Source organism: Palaemon carinicauda, chromosome 31 (assembly GCF_036898095.1).
Source record: "Palaemon carinicauda isolate YSFRI2023 chromosome 31, ASM3689809v2, whole genome shotgun sequence".
In the NCBI taxonomy this organism is placed as follows: Eukaryota; Metazoa; Arthropoda; class Malacostraca; order Decapoda; family Palaemonidae; genus Palaemon; species Palaemon carinicauda.
This window is the reverse complement of record NC_090755.1, coordinates 53,777,568-53,801,889: the sequence shown is the minus strand read 5'-3', so window position 1 is coordinate 53,801,889 and position 24,322 is coordinate 53,777,568. Positions and strand designations below refer to the sequence as shown.

Below are 24,322 nucleotides of genomic sequence, written 5' to 3'. Positions count from 1 at the left end.
CAGTCCAGTAAATTAAACACCTCAAATGCTCTAAACAATCCTTTTAAGAGGTGATCAAATTCCGACATAGACCACAACACTTTAGTCCTCCTCATGGCCATGCGACGAGGAACATCCACCAGGTTTGAGAAATCTCCCTGCGCAGACGCCGGAGCTCCAAAACCTAAGACCTCTCCCGTCTCATACCAAACGTTCGATTTAGAGGCTAACTTAGCTGGTGGAAAAGCGAAGCATGTCTTTCCCATAGCTTTTCTTGTTTCCATCCATGTTCCCATTAATTTCAATGCTCTCTTAGAAGAGCGAGAAAGAACCATTCTAGTATAAAAAGAAGACTTCACTGTCCTACCAAAAATAAACTCAGAAGGGGGAGATCGAGGAGTAACCGGTACAAAATTGTCTGGAAATAACTCAGAGAAGACTAACATTAACTTTTTGAAATCCACTGAATGTTGAGGTGGTTTCTCCTCATCTTCCGAGATATCCTCCAACTGTTCCTCATGAGAGAGCGCCTCATCTTGATCTTCTAATACATAAGTTGGGGCTACGTTTTGTCCTAAACATTGAACCTCCTGTGCGGGCTCAACAGTGTCGACATGGGCGCGCTTGCGTTGTTCCATATTAGTTTCCAACTGACAGTCACTCGACTTGCGTTTACCATCACTATTGATTCTATCATGGGGCGAGTCTGGCTGGCGCCGCTCTGCCGCCTCCTGCCGCGCCACATTCACGCGATAATCGCGCTGCCGCTCCGATGAGTCCTGGCGTGCCGCGCCCACACGCTGGCGCTCTATCCATTCATGGCTCGATTGTTGTGGGTCATCGCGCTGGCGCTTAGAGCCTGCCTGGCAATGTTGGCCTTCATCAATTAACTCCTGAGGCTCGCCACGCTGCCGCCTCGGCTCCGCTTGCGCGTCACGCCTGCTTCCATCCGGCCGCTTCGCGGCTCGCTCCGCCACTTGGCGAACGTTAACACGCTTGACTTGAATATCGGCTGAATACTCCTTTGATACTTGTTGAGAAACAGCGCTCTGCCGAAACAAATCTACTCCAACCTTCCGCTGAACAGTGGACTTGGGAGACCGCCTGTGCGATGTCACAACAGTCCCAGAGACAACAGGCTGCTTGTGCGACAATGGGTCTACCACTGAAGACTGAAGCCCAGTCTCACTGCCAACGACCGCTCGATAAGACTGCATCATCGACGAGAGTTGTTGTTTCATGTTTAACAACATATTCCACTTTGGATTGTTCTGAGGAGATAATTGTACAGCCTATTCTATAGCGAATTAGCCCTCTTCATCGCTCTCCACATCTTCATTCCTTTCGGGAGACGAATCCCAGTCCGAAGGAAGAGGAGGAGCATGAATCATTACACACGAACCAGAAATTAACTCCGCATCCGAATCCAATACTATATCCCCCTCAGAAACCACCTTCGAGCGCTTAGCAGACGAACACTCGTCAAGGGGCCGAAAACGTTTAGGTGTTTCCCAATGACTACAACCCGGCTGTTGCGGGGAGGAAACATGCGGCTGTTCCAATGACTGAACTTTCCTCTTAATCGGTCTAGATTCCTTACGCCACCTATCATCACGTGACTCCTCATCTGAAGAGGGAGACAAAGCACTCACCTCACTTTTCCTATGGTGAGGGTGAGCGCCCTGAGCTACGCCATTAGGATCACTCGAGGGAATGTCTACGCGACTGATGGAGCCTCTCGTTCCCTTTCGCCCTTCGACATAACTTCTCCCCTTCCGGGAGCTTGACAGCGGTCTTAGGCTAGGCGAACGACAGGATCGCGCAGGCGCTGTAGTGGTTTGCGGACTGTGGCCAGAGGTAGCACCCGAACTGCCTAGTGTCCGAATGCCGACCACAACCCGACGTTCACTACACAACAAATATACAATGGTGTAATACCCAAAAAAACCTAAGTAACAGGTCAAGAGAACGGAGCTCTGGGCACCACCCCTTGATTTATACTGGGTAAGGGGACCCAGCTTGAACCTTGTTATTTATCATACCTTTCCTTCTCTTGCCTTTGGCTTGCTAATTATAAGTAAAGGTATAAGAACATTAGGTGAAAGGGAATATTATAATCAATAAAGGAACACACTGTGGGAGGAAAGAATTATGATAAATTACTGTACTTAAGAGATCTTAAAAAACAGTGGCTAGGGAAGGGGGCACATTGGTGTAAGGAACTGGAATGATATGCTGTACTGTATTCATAAAACACAAGAAAAAAAATGTTTATTTGAAAAAACAGTTAGGAATAATATATCAATTAGAAACAAATGTGGTTAGACAACGGGTAGGACCAAAAAAATATTACAATACTTTCTGTTATACAAAAAAAAAGTTAAATTTATTGCTTGCAAACTATGTAAACCTATTTAAGAAAAATTGAAATCTTTACAGAGAATAAAATGTTATATTTGGAAATGGTTTGTATTTTCCTTAAATAGGTTTACATAGCTTGCAAGCAATAAATTTAACTTTTTTTTGTATAACAGAAAGTATTGTAATATTTTTTTGGTCCTACCCGTTGTCTAACCACATTTGTTTTTGCAGCACGCCCTACTCTCTGTAGGGTTTTGGAGAGGCAACCAGAAGTTTAGTCGAGACGTGGCACAAGTAAAATGATTGTAAGGGTGCTGTATTATGTCCGAGTCTGTTTATAGGGTTAATCAGCTTGATAAAAAAAATGGTAATGTAAACATTTCTGTCCTGTTACATGAGTCACTTCTCAAACTTGGTATTGACAGTGTGTTCTGACAGTGACTTATCTAGAGTTTTAAAAAACATTTTAAGGATCAAGATATTGCTACTCCACATCACCAGATCACAAAAGGTGATTCCATACTGGAACTTGGTGATGGATAGTTCTTTTAAATGTTTGCCCCAGAACCAAGTGAATGTAAAGGGGCCTAAAACCGTCTTTTTGCGGAAGACCACAAACTTTTAAGTGTCATAAACATTAATAGTAAACTGGAACTATTGAAATGGCATACTGGTACTTGCCCAAATAGATACACGGTTAGGTGTGCCTTTGTTTATACTTGTACTGTATAAGAACACTTCAAGTGGCGGCCCTGAAGACCGTTGAGCCGTCGCCAACGTGCTACGTTGCCACTGGGGTCACAACCACAGTGACCACCAGTGCTCCATCTACGTCCCCTGCTTGGCCAAATTACAATGGTCTGAAAATTCCAGTGACTGGAGCAGAGCCACTGATTGGAGGTCTACAGCCCCCTCCAGGGTTCACACCGTTAATCCCCCCTGTACCATGCTTCTGAGAGTCTCCTGTCCCAAGTGGACTGCTTGCTTCCTCGCCTGTTCTGGCAACTAACTCTGTTAGTCCACTAGAGCCTGCAGCCAGCGGACTAGGGGAGCAGTTCTTGGACAACCCAGCTGAATTCAGTAGGCTCGAGAAAGCTCCAGCAGCCACCGCTGAGGCAGTTCTTACTCAGACAGGGGCCATCCCAAAGCGGAGACGCCAGGCCAAGGAAAGAGCCAGACCAGCCATACCCGAAATGACCATGTCCCAGGAGTCAACCAGCGACGATTCTGGCAGCGACGATTCTGGCAGCGAGACTTCTGGAGATACTTCCAGTTCCTGTCTCAGTGTCAGCTCAGCTAACACAGTCTCCACCGACCACGTCCAGTCCCTCCAGACAGAACGCACTCTGTCTGATCTGCTTAAGGTCCTCGACTCCAGGAGGAACCCCAAGCCTGGTATCTTCCAGCTCGAAACTGGCCAGAGTTTTGCCCAATTCCTGAGGGATTTCGAGGCCTACTGTGCGAGTAAGTATACCGCGGGAAGCTCTGGCCGGTGGACTGTTCACCTGTGGAGATTTCTGAAGGGAGAAATTCATGAGGCATTCTCAGCCATGGGGGGTCCCGAGATCTCATACCCCGTCATGAAGGAACGCCTCCTCGACTGGTGTCGAGAAGCCCGAGAGAGGCGTGATGCGGGTAGAAAGGCCCGGTTCAGCAGTGCTACCTGTGGCGAGGGCGAACTGCTGAAAATCTATGCCGTCCGGTTAGCCTCCATGTACAAGTCTGCCTATCCTCGCCGTAGTTTGGACCGGAGGGAGCTTAGGCGGAAGCTCCTCAGAACTGTTCCAAGCAAAGCTGCGAGTTGGCTGGAACAGTCTCTGGCCACCATTAATGTCTCTGCTGGCCGTCAGGCCACTTGGCAGGATGTTTTGCACCTGTTGAGTGTTCTCGACGAGGCATCCCGTCAGCGAAGCCAGAAGGCAGAGGATTTGGCCATCAGTCGTGTGGGACAGTCATGGCACGGCTCGTATGCCGACAGGGTTGCCATGGCTGCCCCCAGCCGTTCACCTGGCCCTGACAAAGCGTATTTACGCACTCCTCCTCGACCGGTCCCCAAACCTGCACCTGTGAAAGTGCGCCTGCCATCATCGCGCACCCCGGATAGATCTCCCCAATTCCAGAGGAGGTACTATGCATGGTGCCGAAAACCAGGGCACTTTGTGGACGAGTGTCGCAGACGCCTCAACCTCTGCCTACGTTGTGGCTCGTCCAACCATCATGTGGCACAGTGTGGACGACAGGCGCCGGTTATAAGCAGATCACCTGTCCAGAACACAGCTAATGCCCGCAGCCCTGGGAGGGAGACTACCTCTGTCCAGACTCCTTCAAGATGGAGAGCAGTACCGGTGAATGCTACTCCGACCCCGTCGTCCTATTCTGGATCAACCAGTAGGCGGGAGACCCGAAGTGGGAGCGAGTCCAGTGCTCCTTCTCGGACTGTGGGGAAGAAGAAGAAGAAGAGCAAGAAGGCAAAGCCCAGGAAGTCAAGAACTGAGGAGTATCATAGGGCTTTAAACACCAGGCCTTCGATGTAGAGTATGGGGCTACATCGAAGGAGGGTGTGAGTGCTAGGGTGCATGCTCCTAGTATTCCGGCGGCAGCCTCGGAAATCTCAATTTCCAAGGTTACCCCTCAACCTGAAAAAGTTATTGCACCTCCAATGGCTCTTTCAGGATTGGCCTGTGCTAACCTGTCCTCGACACAGTCCAGAGCTTCTTCAACTGACTCCTCCAGGGAGAAAGCAGAAACTGAGGCAGTATTGAAAACCCTACGTAGGGTTAACCTGGCACAGTTGGCTCCTGTACCACTCATGGTTGTCCCAGTGACCATGTCTGAATTTCCATCGAGAGCATTGGATGCTCTCATTGACTACGGAGCTGAGGTCAACCTCCTGTCATCGAGAGTAGTACAGGATTACCAGCTGCAGATGGTACCCAACACCATTGGACTGAAGGGTTTAGGGTAAACAGGACCTAAGACCCTAGGTACTGTACTGTTGACCCCTATACTGCATGGAATGACATTCGCCCCAGGTGTGTTCCATGTAGTGCCTTCAGGGACTATGGCTGAGCACGTAGTGCTTGGTTACCAGTTCTTGAGAGCAAATGGGGTGATAGTTGGCGGTTCCGGTTCCCGAAATCGACTGAGCGTTGGCAGTACTCCCCAAAAGCCTCTTTGGGAGTACAGTATTATGTCCCGATACGTGGAGCCTGTTGTCGGCAAGTGCTTTATGCACTTTATGTCCACGCAACCGATTCAATGAGGATTGCCAGTATTGAGCCAGTACTTGTTCCAGTTACTGTTAACTTGCCTAAGGGACTTGACACGTCTTTCAGGTGCCCTGCTTGTCCGACCAACTGTTGGCCGGAAATGTATTATGATGGCGACATCATAACCCCTGGTCTGTCAAGGAAAGTTACAGCAATCCCTGGCATCCTTGAACTGAAAGACAGGAAAGCCTCAGTTTTAGTCAAGGGTTCATCTGAAGAAGCTGCCAAGATCAAGAAGGGCGATCTCTTGGGGAAGGTGTTCACCATGGCAATGGTGGATGCTCCTCTATCCTGCCTGATAGCACAGGAGTGTGACCCGACTCCTGAACCGAGCGTATTGGAAGAGATAGACAATCTGTCTATCTCCGACAAACTGGACTCTTCTCAGAAGGACCAGTTTTGTCAAATGCTTCGACGTCATCTTCCAGTTATCAGTACTGGTGATGATGATGTGGGAGAGTGCTCAAGCACACCAATACGCATTCACCTGTATGACGAGACGCCCATTTATCAGAGAGTTCGACGGTTTGCCAAACCTGTCGCTGACGCCATCGAGGAACAGCGCAAGGAGTTACATGAACTGGGTATTATTGAACCCAGCATCTCTCCTTGGTCTTCACCCATTGTTCCAGTCCGAAAAAAGGACAATAGTATACGGTTGTGTGTGGACTACCGTAGACTTAATAAAGTGACTGTCTCTGATAAGTTCCCGATGCCTAACATGGCCGATTCCGTATTTGGACTTCAAGGAGTCAAATACTTTACAACCCTTGACCTGGTTCGTGGATACTACCAGTTACCGTTGGCAGAGGACAGTAAGGAATACACGGCTTTCTCTACCGCTTTTGGACATTGGCAGTTCAGACGCTAATCGTTTGGACTGAAAAATGCACCTGCAGTGTTCCAGAGAGAAATGCAGAGTATTCTCCAAGAGTTCCTGAAAGCCAAGGTGGTTGTCTACATTGACGACATCTTGATACTTGGGTGTTCTTTTGAGGAACACCTGAAACTGGTAGAACGAGTTTTGGCTACTCTCCAGAAGCACGGACTCAAGATAAAATTCTCGGGAAGTGTTCTTGGGTTCAAGCCGAGGTCCAGTATCTTGGTCATCTGGTTGGACGTTCTGGTATGTGTAAGCTACCAGAATACATCCAGAAAGTGGAAGACTTCCCTAAACCAATCACTGAGCGTGAGCTACGGGGATTCCTGGGACTGGTCAACTTCCTAAGGAAGTTTATCCCCATGTGCTCACAGATAGCCAAACCATTATCTGCGAAGACTGGAGGACGAAAATCTCAAGGAAATAGGAAACTGAAGTGGACTGCAGAAATGGACAGTGCCTTTGTGCGCTTGAAGGAACTGATCAAAGAGGACATTATGTTGTCATACCCTGACTACTCCGCTGATGCTAAACCCTTGGAGTTGTTTGTTGACGCTTCGGGTGAAGGTGCTGGTGCTTGTCTGTGCCAGGAGTCCTTGGAGCATCCAGGGGAGCGTCGGGTTATAGCGTACGACTCTATGACTTTCCTTGACTGCGAGACCCGTTACTCTACCATTGAGCGTGAGTTGGCTGCTCTGCGATGGGGAGTGAAAACCTTCAGGGCCTTCCTCTATGGTCAGTTCTTCGTGATCCATTCTGATCACCGTCCCCTGATGTACCTTCATGACATGAAGATGGTGGACAGTCGTCTAGCACGGACACTGGAGGACCTGTCCGAATTTAACTTTATTGTTAATTACTGTCCAGGAGATCAGAATGCCGCCGCTGACTGGTTATCCCGCTGGCCTGCATTAACTGACTGTTTGTTTGCTACTGAACCTAGCACTCCCAAGTTGCCTACTGGACTGGCCTTGTATAAGGAGGTTCGTGGTGGTCCAGATTCTCTCATCGAATCCTTGGAGCTAGTCGTGAACTGCTGGACAGAAGGGTCAGGTGTCGCACCCGACTCTCAGCTGAAGGGAGCCAAGCTCCGGGATGCCTTAGTTCAGCAGTTTCTGAAAGACGCCGGTCGACTAGGCTTCAAACTGGACAAGACCAGCAGGAACAGGATCAAGGCAATGAGATTTCCAGGTACGGTCCCAGCTCCGGAGTTGCTATTGGCAGCATCAAAGTTATTGAACCTGGAAATCTGGGTCCATTGGGGTCCCACTTGTCCCGTAGTCTATCGTGATCCATCCGTGACTGAGCCTCAGTGTGTGCATCTTCAGTGTCTGTCTGGAGTGCATTTTAATCCTCTGATCGAGCTCCGCAATTACATCCCTCCAACTGACGTGATTCTGGGCCATAAGGCGGAGGTAAAATCTCGTGTTCCTGACGCTGAGGGCTTGATCACTGATGATCAGGAAGCGCCGAAGGATTGTCCTGTAATCCAGTACGTGACAGAAAAGGTACCTCGTCAGTCCAGTTGTACCCATGTGTCTCAACACTCGGCAGTAGGTATAGTAATGATGCAGGAGACCTTATTTTGTGCTCTTGTTGATACAGGAGCACAGGTTTGTCTAGTAAGTGAGTCTGTACTGAGCCAACTTGGCATAGAGTACCAGGTACTGTCAGGAGAACAGCTAGAGGGGTTGACTGGTTTCTGCACCAGCATTCTAGGCTACGTCCAGTTAGAGGTGAAGTGTCCTTCTGGGTGGAGGCTACCGCTGTTTAACTATGCGGTGGTAGCTGCCAAAGACATTAACTTTTGTTTTGTTCTTGGTAGGAATATACTGGACGCAGCCTACCTGACACTGGATTCACCCCGAGAACAGTTGGTGTATGACCACACTACTGTTCTTCAGTTGTCTCCTAAGGTACTCTCAGTCTCCTCCCTGCATACCGAGACCACTGTTATGAAGGTAACTGATCCTGAATCTGATCAGGGAGTGTTCTCTGGAAATGCTCTTCTGTCCTTTAGTCAGGTGTCCAAGATCCAAGGAGATCATCGACAGATTCAATCTGTAATCAAGATGATCTACTCTGGGGTTCCTGCATCTCGAGTTCCACGCTCCTGTCTACCCTATAGGAGATGTTGGTCGAACCTGGAAGTTCACCAGGGTTTGCTAGTGAAGCAGAACCCAGACGGCTCAGTAGTCCCAGTAGTCACCTTCAATGTCCTGATTGACCTAGTTGCCGAGACACACCTCCAGAATGCTCACTGGGGGATCGGAAAAATGATTGCAATGCTCCGTCGACTCGTCTGGCACAAATCTTTGATTAATGTAATCAGAGATATGTGCCAGACGTGTTGGGAATGTCAGACTTGTAAGGTCTCAAGGGAGGTGGTTGCCCCTCCGACCTTGAAAATAGTGACCTCTTCTCCCTTTGAATTAGTTGCTATGGATCTTGTGAGTCTCCCAACAACCAGTACTGGTTTTATTGGGTGTCTGATGGTAGTCGACCATTATTCCAAGTGGGTGACGGCAGTACCCACAAGGAATAAGAAGAGCAGTACGATATGCCAGGCGCTTGAAGACCGAGTTTTTCCTGTTATTCCTCGTGTTCCAGTCCGGATATTGACTGATAACGGCCCTGAGTTTATTTCCCAGGAATTTACTGAGTTGTTGGAGCGGTATAATGTCGTACAAGTGAAAACAACTCCGTATACACCCTCTAGTAACGGTGCAGTGGAGCGAGTGAATCGTACCATTGGTGAGTTACTGAGGGTGATTTCTGGGGAATCTCGGAAATGGGATCAGTTCTTATCCCGAGCAGTTCTCAGCTACAACCATTCCCACCACACTGAGATTGGCTGTACTCCAGCTGAGAACATACTGAAGGGTGCTCACGATGTTGATAGTATCCCGTTGCTATCAGCAGAAACGAGAGACCCATGGGCTGAAGGACATCCTCGGTACAAACCGTTTAAAGAGGGTTCTCTGGTGCTTTAAGCAGGTGCACCTGTTGGGACACCTTCTGACGAACAAGCTCATCCCTAGGTTTGAGGGGGTATTCCGTGTTACTAAGGTACACGAGAATAAGGTTACCTATGAGCTGCAGAGACTGCCTGATGGTGAACTGGTAAAAGCTCACCATATCCAGTTAAAGGCCTGGTTTAAACCTCCAGTTTATCTTAGGAGGCACTTTCTCTGGTATCCGAAGGGTCCTGATCCTGTAACAGAGACTCTCAATAGTCCAGAACTCATGGATGACAGTCCTGTTTCTTCTGAAGTCTCTGAGAGTTCTAGTTCTAGTAGTGATGGCGACTCCTATGGGGTGGCTGCAGTAGTGGCGTCCTACCTTCTGTCTCGAGATTGTATCAAGTCCCGACGACAGAGGAAAAGTCACCAACCTACTAGAGCTATTACTCAGCCTAAGCCCATTCTTAAGCCAGCTAGGACTTACGAGAGAAAGAAAGCACTGGATGCTTGGTTATATCCTCCGGAAAATTGTGATGAGACTCCTGTGTTAAAGCCTGAATCGTTTCGAGATCATTTGGTCCTCCAACTATGGGAGAACAGCCCCACTGAAATGTGTAAAACCCCTATTTTGTCTCCCGAGTCGGTGGTTCACTGCCCTGTTCCTGAATTGCCAACGCCCCAGTTCTTAGCTTCTTCTTTCCAAGAGGAAGGTATCGTTCATCCTCCGGGGAGTTGTGAATTCTGGGAAGTTTCCAGTATTCCATTATTGGAACTACCTTCTGTTGGTTCCAAGAGTTCCAGCCCAGATTGGTCAAGACCTGCTACTTTAGAAAGCCCTGTTTCTGAATCAGCAGTGTCTATTCATCCTGATAATGACTTTCTCGGCTTTTTGCCACCCGATTGTAACGACCGACTGTCGCCTGTGGATCCTACCTCTAGTGGATTTAGTCCCCCATGGACTAGGTCAAAAGGTCCTGTTCTTGACCTACCTTTAGTTCAGTCTCGAGTCCTGGAGTGGAGACCTCGTCTCACTGACCAGATGAATATTATAGAGAGGGAACCATCCTCCATTCCTGAGTCACCTCAGAATTTAAACCCTTTCCTACATTCTGATGGTGGATTAAAACACCGGCTGAAGTGGCACAGTCAGGTATATCTAACCTGAACGTTACAGCACTGTTTGGCTCGCCCGAAACACAACGTTGCCCCGAGTCATCGCCTGATTTTTCGGGATTTTTATTGTCCTCTTCTGAGTCTACGGATGCTGTCTCTGGTTTACCTCAAAGTATGTCGATCACCCGCAGATACCAACTGTTATGCGAGGTTATCGACCGATTAAAGACACCCAGCCTGTATCTGGAGAGTCGCCGGCTTAGCCTGTCTCCTGTGCTGCGAGAAATTAATATGGCTCGCCAGCAGATTGCTGAATCACGGCGCATGTCCCGAGACAGAATTTTGAGACTCAGAAGAAGAACTATAAATCTCCCACGGAATTAATCTTGGTACAGTTTTCAAAGAAAGTTTTGATAGTAATTACCCTTTTTTGTTCTTATTAGTCATATGGTAATTCCCACATTGGGTATTTGAAAGGCTGAGAAAGGGACACGTGGTGTGAGGAAATCTTTATTTAGTCACAGTTTCTGTAACTGTCGCATTTATTGTAGTACTGTAAATTGACCTTGACCGTAACAGTTATAGTAAATTCAATAAACTGTTATTATCATGTAATACCTGTAGTCCAAAATCAATGAGTTTTGTATGTTTGTAAATTGATTTTGGACTGCAATGAATGTCATTTTTTTTTCTTGATAGATCCTGAATGTATTCCTGTAATACCGAAATTTTGTAAATAATGAAATTGTTATATTGTATATTATTGAAGCATTGTTGGGAGGAATAGACGGTAATAAAATTTTTTGTTTTTAAGTACTATGTTTCCATATTGTCTGATAGTTTGTCTATTCCTATTGCTTTTTGTTATGAAAAAAATGTATTGTACCTGAAGGATGGGATGATGAATTAACTCTTTAGTTGATCATCCTACCTTTTTACTGAGTTTATTTTTTTTTTGCAAGGTAAGATTTTTTTTCACGTGAATGTACAGTTTGTGTGGGGGGTTGCTGTCAGTTATGAGGCATTTTTTGGATGGGCTTGAGGGCTAATGGGGGGGAATGCAATATATAAGGTGTTTGTATCTAAGAAAACTTAGTGGAGTTGTATTTTATGAAACATAGTCATTTTTTTTAAACCTGTATATATATATATATATATATATATATATATATATATATATATATATATATATATATATATATATATATATATATATTGATATCCATCTGTGCACATGTATATAAAAAATGCTTTGATCTGTTATTATTCCTTTCCAGGTATTGACAGCAGCCCCTACACTCAGTAGGGAGTGTAAGGGAGAGGAAATATAGAATATTTCCTGTTACCAGTCTGTACTAGTCAGTGATGCTGCTCTGTATTCATATAACCCGCCTTGTAACTAGAAGTAAGCTACTGTGTTGCTATTTGAGTGTCATAATCATTAATAGTTAACAGGAGCTATTGAAATGGCATATCTGGTCAGAGGCCCAAGGAGTGAACACCGTCATTCCCCGCCTAACATGAGTTAGGCGGGGAATGACGGTGTTCGAGTATTGTTACAGTGGGCCCGCAGAGACCTGTAAGACATAGTCTGCGGCTGTACTGATCAGAAATTAGGACTGTTTAAGTGACTTTGCATCCCAATGGTGGATGGGAGATTGATGAGAACAGTATTGATTTAGGGAAAATTGTGGTACTGTATTTTTCACCGTTATATGTTCTTTATAGATGGCTCATTAGATAGTAAGTGTTCAAGTTTATTACTGGTCATTACCGATGTTATAAAACTATAGTATTGCGGGGTTCTCCTTTAAGCTTAGTTCTGAAGAAATGCTTTTTTTTTGCTTTTAGAGGCTATGTTGAGAATCCTAATATTTCTAAGTCTTTCAAATCCTCAGGTTCTGCAGTCATAGTTTTGTAAGGATTTTGAAGTTCCGTTTTGTAACTGTGTGGTGATATATCTTGCATGCAGCTTAGTATTTTTTTCTCTTGCTGGTACAATATGCAAAAGGGATGTTAATTTTGCCTTTGACTATCTTAACTGATATATTAATGTATTCTTAATAGTTTAATTTTCAAATAAATAGTTTTTTTGCCTGTTTTATGTATACAGCATTTCATTTCAGAACCTCCCACCACGGTTTCTTTTCCCCAGCCACTGTTTTTTACGATCTCCTAAGTACAGTAATTTATCATAATTCTTTCCTCCCACAGTGAGTTCCTTTATTAATTATAATATTCCCTTTCACCTAAGGTTCTTATACCTTTATTTATAAGCCAGCTAGCCCAATGAAAGGTATGATAAAAAGCAAGATTCTAGCTGGGTCCCCTTGCCCAGTATAAATCAAGGGGTGGTGCCCAGGGCTCCGTTCTCTTGACCTGTTACTTAGGTTTTTTTTGGGTATTCCACCGTTGTATATTTGTTGTGTAGTGAACGTCGGGTTGTGGTCGGCATTCGGACAATAGGCAGTTCGGGTGCTACCTCTGGCCACAGTCCATAAACCACTACAGTGTCACTGAAAGATGCTCTATGAAGGGCAGGGACGTATCTAAGCCCCTGACATCATGGGCTCTAGGGCGATGCGACGGAGAAGGGTCAGGATTCAAGGCAGGGTGTAGCACCCTGCGACTCCAGGCCGAGATGGTACTCCTGGAGACCCTTCTCCTCGTTACCCAGGATCCACGAATGAGACTTGAGCCTGGAGACGAACTGCAGCTGTTCTCTGAAGACACCAGCGCGGACTCCCTACCGGCAAGGTAGGAGATGGTCCGAGTCATCTGCTACAGGACAGAGACTCGAACCCTGGAAGGAGTCGAATAGCGGGTCCGGCACTCCCGGATTCTGAGACTCGGCAACAAACCTCAGGGACGAACCTGAATGTTGCCTCCCCCCTAACCCCCTGAATGAGCGAAGTCATAAGAGACACCATGTGACTCGCTTGGCTGAAGATAGGCTAGCAGGAACACTGTCTACCCAGAAAGGTGGTGGTCTGGGGACTTACGTAGTGGTTCGTCAGGGGGTCTCTTTAGAGACTCGAGGACTCGAGCCACGACCCAAGGAGGAGGTCTCACCTTCAACTGAGGGCAGGAGAGGACAAGGCCTCGCATGCGAAGGAAGAGTTCCAGCGGGGGGAGAAATGTTTGTCCCTAGAGCCAGGAGGCAAGACTTAAGGCTGAGGGATAGCCTTTCACAGTTGAAACTGAAAAGGCACATTTATCCCGTAATGCCACTAGGGGCTCCGCTATTGCTGGAAGCGGCATCATGTGGAGGGATGCCCTCTCCCCGACACCGGCCACAGAAACTCGCTCTATCGCCTGGGAGACTACAGCGGAAGACTTGCGCAGGTGTCCAGGGCTCCTTTTCGCCACTTGTTGCGAAAATCCTCTCTCTTTGAGGAGATGCTGGATAGACTCCCAGCGGTAAGTGGAGCAAGCTACGGAGGCACACATCGATGGTGTCCCACCGTTGCTGGAAGGCCTCCTACCAGAGGGCCTTGTGATCCGTGACCGGGGACCATTACAGCGGGAGCTTGCAGCTCAGTGCTGTAGCGAACTGGGCCACCGAGGGAGCCCCACCGAGGCAGGACTTGTAGGCTACTTGAGGATCCAAAGACCACTCGGAATGTGGTGTCCGTGACACACTGCTTAGACTGTCGGCGAGCACATTCCTTTGCCTGGAATCAAGCGAGCTGCCAAGGAGACCGAGGAGGGCTCGGACCATCCCGGTATCTCTACCGCAGGATGGGATGGTTGTACTAAAAAGTACCTCCTTGTCTGGGTCAAAAAACCATCACTGTGGTGTTGTTGATCCTCATAACCACAGAGTAGTCCGCCAGGATAGGTGGAGCTACTGAAGTGCCAGAAACACGGTTTCCGTCTCTAGTAGGACTAGAGAAGGTTCTTCCTGGTTCTGACCACCGGCCTGAGGACCCGTGGATCAGAACGTGGGCCCCCCCTTTTCTTTGACGCGTCCGAAGACAGCATCAAGTTAGGGGGAAGAATGAGAAGGACCACTCCCTATGGTAAGCCCTCGTCAGCTTCCCACCCCTATGGGTTCGTCTGTACCGGTTGTCCCCTAGGGGTCTCGGCATCTGGGGAGACATGCCCCCGACTCCCCCGCGCCCCGAGTCGCCACTGGAGAGAACTCATCCTGGACGACTGTGGAGACCAGACGGGCCAGGGAGGAGAGAAGTAACAACCTTGGGTTGGAGGGTCTTCTCGTGTGAGGAAAGGTCTTGCGACCTTCCTCTGCCTTGGTACCCTGTCGTCGGAAGGGAAGGCTACGGGAGATAGGAGCCTAAGACCAGGCTCGGTATACCAGACTCTGAGAGCGCTGCGGGGAGGACTCCTCGAGGACCACCATGATCTTTAGAACTTGGTAAAGTCCGAGGAGCTTGTCCCGATGACGAAGAAGGGATGCCTTCGAGTCTGCCAGGATCGGCCAGTCACCCAGGAAACGGAGTGGCTGGATGCCGATGCTGAGAGCCCGTGAAGAGATCCGAGAGGAAGTATCGGAGAACTGTTGAGGTGCCGTGGAGAGGCCGAGGCACAGCCCTTGAACTGGTATATCCGCCTTCCAGGCGGACTCCAAAGTACTTCCTTGAAGATGGGTGAACCGGGACCGGAAGTACGAGTCCTAACGGACCAGTGTACACATGAAGACTTGTGGTCTCACCGCAAAGCTGACCGCGTCTGCTGTCGCTATGCTGAACGGAGACTGTTTGACATCCCTATACAGAGTCGAGAAGGGAAGGAGACGATTACGGAGGCCTCGAAACCCGTTGGCCACCTCTTGGAGGGGCGTCTCTCCGACATGGACTGGACTTCCGACCGGAGGGCCCTTCCCCTCACCGATCCCTACCCAGGGAGGAGAGAGGGGCTCGAAACCAACCAGGACTGAGGAAGGAGACAAGCTCGGAGAGCTGGCCCTCGGCCTAGTCTCTGGCGCTCTCCATTCCCTGAGACCAGGGCAAGCTGCACTGGAGTAAGGGAGTCCTTGGGTGAGCAGAACTCGGTCCAGGACCGAATCCTTCCCTTACCGAAGAGGAATCTCAGAATCTGGGATCCCCTTGAGGTTTCTCCTGAGGGCCAGAACCTGTCAGAACGCAAGTTCCGACCCCTGGAGCTCCTCCTCCTGATGGACTGGCAACAAGGTCTCCCATCCCCGGAGGCTCTTCCTGGGGAGACTCGTAGACATGCCCCGAGGGTCGAACTGGATCCTGTCGGATCCTTGCGGAAAACAGGGCCTTAGGATCCCTCCTAGGAGGGAAACAGTACCCCAGCAATGAAGGATGTAAGGCTTCACCCCCTCCGCACGATAGGACTCTCAGGAAGAGGTGGGAATTCTCCCAATGGAGTGAAGGGGGAGACAACCGGGTCTTCCGACCCTCCTGGGGATGGGTAGTGCTCATCCGCAGGGGAGGGGAGATTAAGTCCGAGGAGGGCTCATCGCCAGCGTAAGGACTCGCGAAGGGACAGGATAGTCCTTGAGGGAGATATCATGCCAGAGATTCCTCTCACCCCCTTCAGGGGGAGAGGAAGCTGCTACTGATTAGTGACCCCAGTCAGAAGGCACAGGCTCATCGCCTGCTTGAACGTTCTGACGATGACATCCCATCAGGGATGCCGGCCGACCCCTGCGCTGACAGAGTCCCTCTGGAGGGAAGAGGATCGTTCGATCCTCTGGGGGAGATGACACATGAGGGTTCGCCCGTAGAGAACCTGCAAAGAAGGGAGAAGAGACCTTTGACCTATCTGGAAACCTCCCCCCCTCCGGAGAGGGCGCTGCTCTGCGCTGCGGGGGAGGGAAACGCGGAGGTGGCCTGACCGCCATAAGCCCTGATGTAAACAGGGCGCGGTCGCGTTGGAGAACGGTGCTCCGATCACGCTGACGATCGCACGAAAAGCACAGATCTGGGTAGCGCTTGAATAAAGCATGCGTAGCAGTATAACCGTGCCCGCATGCCCGCGTACCCACGTGAGCGTATCGGTGTCCGCGTGAACGATCCCCGCGCTCCCGCGCGTATGCAGATCGCTGGCGCTTGCGCATGAAAGATCGTGAGCGATAGCGAGGGAAACCATCTCACGCGCGAACGATCTCGGCGAAAAAGATCGCCGGTGCTAGCGCCGTCGGCGATTGCGTGGGAAACCATCCCACGCACGGAAGAATAACGCCGACGATCTTCGGCGCTTACGCGAGTACGAAGATCGTCGGTGCTAGCGCGAGAGAAGACCGTAGGACAGTGAGCGGGAAACCATGGTGTCCGCGTGTGTATGATCTCCAACTATGAAAGACGATCGTCGGTGATTCGTGCGAGCACGGACGATCTTCGACGCTCACGCGTGAGCGAAGACTGTCGGCGCTCGCGCGCGAGTTGGCGATCACGAGCGGGAAACCTCTGTGCCCGTGCGCGGACGAACTACGACGATCGCGAGCGGGAAACCGCGCGCAGACGATCCGTGCGATGGATGCGTGAGCCTCAATGGTCGCGCGCGGGAACCCATCCCGTGAACGGAACGATCTTCGGCGCTTTAGCGAACTGTGAAGATAGTCGGCGCTCGCGCGCCTAGCGCCGAATCCGAAGATCGGCGGCTAACGGCCGTCGACGATCGCTCGCGGATGGCCTCGTTGCCGTGCGCGGGAAACCCTCCCGCGCACAGAACGATCATCGGAGCTTATGCATACTAAGAGGTTTGTCGGTGCTTGCGCGCTTAGCGCCGGATCCGAAGAACGCCGGCTAACGGCCGTCGATGATTGCGAGCGGAGAACCGCGCGCGGACGGCCTAGTTGTCGCGCGCAGGAAACTATCCCGCGCACAGACCGATCCTCGGCGCTCACGCGCACTAAGAAAATCGTCAGCGCTTACGCGCCTAGCGCTGGATCCGAAGATTGCCGGCTAATGACCGTCGCCGGTTTAACGATCATCGACGATCGCGCGCGGAAAAACCGCGAGCAGAAGGGCCTAGAAAATCGCGCGCGGGAAACCATCCCGTGCGCGGGCGATCTACAGCATTTACGCGTCAGTGCGTAACAGAAGATCATCGGCTAACAATCCTTGACGATCGCGAGATCGCGCGCGGGAAACCATCCCGCGCGCGGGCGATCATCAACGCTTACGCATTAGCGCGTATCAGAAGATCGTCGGCTAGCGATCCTCGACGATCGCGGGATCGCGCGCGGGAAATAATCAGCTAACTCGTGGATCAGGAACTGGGATGTGTCCCTAAAAGGGAGGGCATCCCCTGAGAGGACCAGCAGGTCTAACCTCAGTGCCGACGATCAACTGAGGGACTGCTAAATACTCCGAGGAGTGGTCTCTGTGAGGTACCTTTCCCGTGAACGGGAGAGGTGTCCTTCGTAGAAGAGACTTAGAGACATCGTAGGCTGAAACGCTGGTGAGCGCCAGTGCGCTATCTCAGGAACCCCGACGATGTGCGCAAATGCGCAGGGAACGTTGGTAGCAGCCTAACTGAATACTGGAACAGGGTGTCTCGGAAGGCAGACTCAGGAACAGCAGGAACAGCAGTTGAGCGCTAGCGCATAAGGGAACGTTGGCGCGCAGGTGATACCTGGCACTTAAAGGAATTACTCAAGGTGTGAGAAAGTCTCTCCTGCCCCAAAGGGAGGAGCCTGTTAGATAACGGGGGAGTGGGCGCCCAAGGCGCGTCTGCAGTCAGGAACGGATACAGCAGGCAACAGGTACACTGTGGGAAAAGAGACCAACGGTCTAACGAAGCCTGAGTAGCGAGGCCCCGAGGGGTTTAGTTGCGAGACTCCGAAGGGTCAACGCAACGAGAAACCGAAGTTTCTCCGTCACTAATCACCGAAGTGTAGAAGTGACTAAAGTTACGAGAGCCCGAGGGAACTGCGTAACTAAAGCTCCGAGACCCCGAAGGGTCCGGGAAAAAGAGAAACCGAAGTTTCCCTGTCACTAAACACCGAAGTGCTAGTGACTGAACAGCAAGCTGTTGACGACAGGAACAAACCTCCGAAGAGGAGTCTCTATGAGTGGCCTCTCTCGCGAACGAGAGAGGTGAGCACTTCGTGGAAGAAACTGGTGATGGAGCCCCGAAAGGCCGTGAGATCAGCAGACGTAAACAGGAACAATCCTCCGAAGAGGAGTCTCTGTGAGTGTCCTCTCACGCGAACGGGAGGGGACACTTCGTAGAAGAGACAAAAGGAGCAATCCTTCGAGGAGGAGCCCTTAGTGCGGCCTCCCTCGCGAACGAGAGAGGGCCAGACTGATCCTGCAGCTGCTCAGCACCTTGAGCGTAGCTACAGAAGCGACCGCTCAGCCCCGAGAGCATAGTCGCTAGTACCATGGTCTAGCCTTGCAACCGCTCAGCCCCTTGAGCAAGTCACAAGGGCGGCCGATCAGCCCCAAGAGCATAACCGCCTAAGGACCAAGGAAAGTAAAAAGGGAAGTTAACTAACTACCCTGGAGGCGAACCTCCTTATCGTTCTAGGATGCAATGAAGAGCTGGCAGTAGTCACAAGGGAACTTCTAAGAGAAGAGAACGCCCCTGACGAACGCCTTGAGAGACGGCGGTGAAGCCGACTCCCCAGGATAAACAGGACAGCTCTGCTTCGAAGGCAAACAACAGGCACGAAGAAACAGCATCGAACACTGGAAAATAAAACAGAATAATTATTTAACAGAAATTCCCCCGGGTGAAACTCCGAAGAGAAACCCCAAGGGAAAGAACATAAGAAGGTATGAGCCCCCCCTCCCCCACCCGGCATGCCCAGGTGAAGGGGGGGGACGAAGGTTATCAAAACAATTATAACATTATAACTATGCAACTGACTTTGAATGTTCCAAGGATCACCGACCCCCGAAGGGACGTGAGCCCTGAGCAGAAAAGTTAAAACACAATTATATTAATAAAAATAATTGAAACAAAAAAACGAAATAGCGACTCGATCCTGAGAGGCTATCGTAGGCGTAGTACGGAGTAAGAGGTGAACGACCTCAAGAGAAGGGCCGGTCTCCACGAAGGCAACCATGGTGGCCTAGGAGAGAAAGGCCGTGATCAAGAAAAGATCGTAGTGGCCTGCAAAGCCGGCGATACTCTCGTAGAACGTATACAACACACACCGCACAACACCGAAAGCAAAGGAAACTTACTATTTCCTATACACCAAAATATACATAAACATCAATAATATTTAAATATATTAAGTATAAGAAAACGTAAGTTAAAAGACAAAACAATAATGGCCGTCAAGTGAGGATAGGAGCAGAGACTTCCGATCGCTATCCAAGCCAAAAGTAAAGTGGATTACAGTATTCTCCAGTGTGTGTGAGGGGGAGGGGTAGCTAGCAACCCCTCCCTACCCCCCGCTAACTAGCGGAGGGGTAGGAAACCCTCGTTAAAACTTCTATGTCTCGTCGCTCAGCTACGCCGAAGTAATTACCCCATGTAAATAGTGTGGTTTGTATTTCAATTATGGAAAAAATTAAAATTAATAAATTCAACTGACGAAACAAACTACTCAAGAGAACCACTCAACCCTCCGGCGGGAAAGGGGTTCCCTGAGGGGGGCGGACAAGCACTCCCTCCGCCAGCTAAGAATGCCCATTGGCCCATCACCCCATGATTAAATGTGGCGTCAAGAGCTAAAAAAATTAAATTACAAACAGTTATTATTTCAACTTAATTACTGAAGAAAACCATTCGGGAGCGCAACCTAACCAGCGAACAGGAAAGATGTTCTCCCACAGAGGATCCACCGGCCCCCCACGCAATGAGGGAGAGCGGCGTTGTCAGCTAGAAAGAGCAAGACTGAAGTCAAGTTCTGGGAAGGCCACAAGCAGTTTTCCTCCAAGAACTCGTGGGGGAGAGCGACGTTAACATACGAATGGAGGAGCATCCAAATGATGATGACTCCCCTGCAGCTGAGGCCGAGTCACCCAGAAGGTCACTAGCGTCCAGGTTGTCCATTGTCCAAGGGGGGAGATAGTAGGAGAAGGTTCTCCGCCCTTGAGAGCCTGCTGCACTACACTGTCACACAAACGGCAACATTCACTGTAAAGAAAAGCTTAAATATATATAAAAACAATACAAGAATGTTTACATATACGTATATAAAAAGAAAAAACGTAATAAGGGAAAAAAAAAAGTCAAATGGACAGTAAGTGGGAAAGAAGAGAGAGGCAACGTCTCTCTCCCCGAGCCAAAAGCAAAGTGACTTCACAGCCCTGGTGTATGAGTGAGCGGGGTAGCAACTATCCCCCGACCCTCCTCTAACTAGCGGGTGGATGGTTAAACCTCACTAAAAGTCTAATGCCTCGTCTTTCAGTTTTGTTGAAAGAAATATTCCCTATAAATAGCGTGACGAAACAAATATAAATTAACCCCTGTAAGAAAAAAATGAGGATCAATTGTTGTTTGACAAACACTTGAAGGAGATGCTTTCGCAATGACGGACGCTCGGAGAGCAAGACCGAATCTGACAGAGAAATGTACAGGGAGGGAAACGGCGCGAAGTCAGGGTACAATGAAGCGTGGGCGATACAAAAAACATCGGGCTTCGTGCAGTAGTCATAACTGCAATTAATTGAAGCTTTATTCAAATATTATGTGGATACCTGTACCAAGATAAAACTAAACTACAACACTGTTAACCTCCCGCAAAGACGGAGGGCTCACTACATTGTTAACCTAAGTTGATTACAGTATTTAAGTAAGATCGACTAGGAAGGGTTTGAGGGTACAGTAGTTTCATGAAGGTGAAGGAGGTTTGGCTTTTTTACTTTCCATACTACCATATCTCATGGAATAGAAAAAGGAAAGGACCTTGTTTTCACTATAACAAAAAAGGTAAGTACTTGCACCTTGGTGGCAAAAGCAATGAATGCCTGAACACTGTCAACTATCATAAGCCGAACACTTTATGCAGAGTAGCCTGCTCCAAGAGATTCAACTCAGTGTTGGGTGTCACAAGCTATCTATTGATGATTATTTTTACATACATTCATAATCAAATTTACTTAACAGCGCAGTATTCATACCCTAGTTTTATTCGTTTGTTCTTATGATAATTACCCATTTATCATATCCCCTCTAGTGAAATGTCTTACATATAGTTACACCAATTTATAAGCATGAACAATGTACCCAACACACACTCTGTAAAACATATTTCATATACACTAAACCTTTAGATGGAATATCCTTTTTTATTTACCTTTATCTATAGCCTAGCATATACAGTTTGCCTGTTCGAAATGCACTCCAAAACTACACTATTTATTCCACATTATTAAATGAAAAAATTAAATTATCAGAGGGTTGGAGTTCAGGAAGTGACATATCCTATTATACAGTGTCTATTTGCAAACACATAGAGTAATAAAAGTTTAAAAGTTTAGTATACATATACTAAATGTTGCAGATTTTGTGTAGGATACATGTGTTCATATTTCAAAATAAAGAAATACCTTGTGATACTAGTATAATCCGCTACCTGACCAAGCTCGTGTCATTTTGCTTGTTTCTCAATCAAATTTTTCCTATGTAAAATAAGACAAAAATTTATTCCGCACTGGCCCCCTTAAATAAAAGTACCCATATCAATGATTATAACAATAGAAAAAATAAGATTTAATTGCGCGCCAACTCACTCAAGCGAACATACGCTCAAGTTTCTCCATAATTCTATGGTTCATCTTCATGGTCATCATGCGTTTTTTTTCACTGCCAACCTTACCAATCACTTTCTTAGGATCCATCATTTATTACAAAATATGTTCACAAATGCAACAAAAATCATGTAAATAATGCAAACGCAACTCGGACAAGTGCACAGCCATTTAGCATTTCCATCTGGAAGCGTGCTCGCATCTCAATATTGTGCTCGTATCGCAATGAAAAATTTTGCTCGCAGGCTGGCTTATATCTCGGAATGCTCGTATGTCGAGGTATTACTCTAATTGAACTATGAGAGGAAAAGAGAGGTTTGTGGCTGCTGAGGATCTTATTTTATTGATGTAGGTCTAGGATAAGTAATCCTATACCTCTACAAAACAAGTCACATCAAATGACACAAACAGAAAATTTATGTGAGCATAGGCTAGCCTAATGGCTAGATCAAGTTGCATGTTCAAGATAAGAAAGCATATCATTAAGTACCATGTTAAAGATAAGGAAGGGTCCTCAACTGCATCAAATGTTCTGCCGTACGTTATGTTAGGTAAGGAAGGGGTTGCCATTTACATATATATTCCAGGTATATTAGATCTGAGTATGTTAATTTATTTGTATTACTATCAATAACATAATTTCTTAGATTTGCAGTGGTACCAATTAACAATATAAAAAGGAAATTATGATGTTGACATCATTGAAAAAAGACCCTCAAATATACAAGTTTAAATTATGATAGCATAATAAAACTAACTTGAATTATTATGTTAAATTAAGACGTTCTGTGGTCTACATGTTTCATGTCCAGATATATAATTTCAATAATGTACTCTGCTGTGCTACAGTAAAATATAAGATTAAATTAACTAAAATTTAAAAATATACCAATACTAGCTATGTACCCTAAGTCTCAATACTATACTTGGGCATATATGAGAATTGAATTGTATTTTTCTAAAATGTACTTTTATAAATGTATGTTGGGCATCAAAAAACACTATCTAGAATGATTTTCTGTCTGTGCCGTTTATAATTAACTACTGACGGGATTAGGCTACAATTATAATTGAGCTAAAAAATATATATATATTTTTTTTTAGCTAAAACTACAAAATGATGAAAGCTTTTCACCTAGCCTAACCTGATCTAGATGACATTTGAACCCCATATACTGTATCTAAAAAAAAATGACAGACCAATGAACCCTCCCAATACTGTACTGAAAATAACCTATTTCCTACACCAAAGAAAACTAGACTTTCAGGTAGCCTAACCTAGGTTACTAATGTGTATTTCATATTATTAGGTATACAAGAACACATATTTGCGGAGCCTAGGGCTTTATTTGCAAAATAAGACATCATCGCCTTACGTCTACTGTAGGTATGGGCCCAAGGTCTTTTGTAAAGTAACCTAACATTAATCAAAATTTTCAGTTTCAACTGTCACCATGCCGCCTTTCCTTAAACGTTTGAAAATGCATGAAAAAACACTCCAGATTTACCAACATTATACGGGAAAATAAATCAGTGTTATTCTTAATGATCTCCATTGCCTGCAACTTAGGAGAGTTGAACACAACTCGAAATATACGTTCCTGACATTGAACTATTGTAATACAAACAGGTATTTTATTTTCCCGTTTTCCCATCATTCTAGTTATTCCAGAGCTTAATAATTTGCTCAACATGATACATAACAGTAAAATTAGACATTGTGCCTATTTAAGCGTCCATTTATACCTAATATGGGGCTCGGAGACAAGAAGGAACCAAATAGACTTTGTTAGGACTACTAGGCTAGTGTTAGTGTTACATTTAAGAGAATGGCATACAGCGAAAAACAAGATTATTATAATTTGGTAACTCACCAAGCACTTCTGCAACACTTAATTATGAGAAATTCGCAAGTTTTTCATGGAAATTCACACAAAACGGCGTAACACTTCACTCACTAATAATAACAAACTACTGACCAGTGTTGCCAGATGGGTCGTCTAAAAATCCTAAAACTCGTGATAAAAAATCCCCAAAACCACCCAAAAATTCCCATTTCCAGGAATATACTTTCTTCTCATATAGAAATTATTCACTATAGTTCAGGTGATT

The 24,322-nt window shown here is 47.4% G+C and overlaps 1 long non-coding RNA gene across 1 annotated transcript in view; it reads right to left on the bottom strand.

Moving 5' to 3' along the window:
- The window catches only part of LOC137624408 (uncharacterized), a 220,541-nt gene extending 196,334 nt beyond the window's left edge, over positions 1 to 24,207 (bottom strand). The window contains exon 1 of the long non-coding RNA XR_011040726.1: positions 24,085 to 24,207. This is a non-coding gene — a long non-coding RNA (uncharacterized lncRNA). The remainder of the gene's footprint in view (positions 1 to 24,084) is intronic.
- Positions 24,208 to 24,322: the final 115 nt, after the last annotated feature.